Here is a 740-nt window from a genome sequence, read left to right on the forward strand (position 1 = left end):
AGGTCCTTCTCCAGCAACCCAAACTGACGTATGGAGGACACAGGCTGCAGGAGCGAGGGGCTTGGGCCAGCCAGGGAGCGATCCAGCCGAACCCTGAGTAACCAGAGCTGAGGCTGCAAAGCTGTCTGAATAGCTTCCCCCCCCCCCATCGAGCTGTTGCACCCACTCAGCAGCTGGGAACTGTGGGGTTTATCGTGGGCTTGGTGGTTCCACCTCGTCACAGGTCTTCTCAGGGTCCTGATCTGGAGAAAATGTTGTACTGGCCTTCTCCAGCCCCCATACGCAACAACACTAGGGATCATCCACTAAAACCAAGCATTGGGAGAGTTAGAACAGCCAGACTGAAGTATTTATTTACCCAGTGTGTGATTAGTCTGTGGAACTCCTTGCCACAGGATGTGGAAATGGCAACTGGCAACTGTTACCCTGTACATGCCCGATCTCGTCTGATCTCGGAAGCTAAGCAGGGTCAGGCCTGGTTCGTACTTGGATGGGAGACCACCTGGGAATACTGGGTGCTGTAGGCTTATACCATAGTCTTTCGAGACTGAAGGTTGCCAACCAGATGCCTTTAAGAGGAGACTGGACAGATTTCTAGAAGGAAAATCCATCACAAGGTTAAAAACCATGATGGGTATGTGCAAGCTCCTGTTTCTAGAAGTAGGCAGCCTCAAAATGCAAAGTGCAAGAGAATGGCAATGCCTAGAGGACAGACATTTGCTTCCTAAGATGTCTGCATG

At 51.4% G+C, this 740-nt stretch overlaps 1 pseudogene; it reads left to right on the forward strand.

Moving 5' to 3' along the window:
• Nucleotides 1-406: 406 nt before the first annotated feature.
• LOC136662670 (5S ribosomal RNA) lies at nt 407-527 on the forward strand (annotated as a pseudogene).
• The last annotated feature ends 213 nt before the right edge of the window (nt 528-740 follow it).

The sequence above is a fragment of the Tiliqua scincoides genome, chromosome 11, assembly GCF_035046505.1.
Source record: "Tiliqua scincoides isolate rTilSci1 chromosome 11, rTilSci1.hap2, whole genome shotgun sequence".
In the NCBI taxonomy this organism is placed as follows: domain Eukaryota; kingdom Metazoa; phylum Chordata; class Lepidosauria; order Squamata; family Scincidae; genus Tiliqua; species Tiliqua scincoides.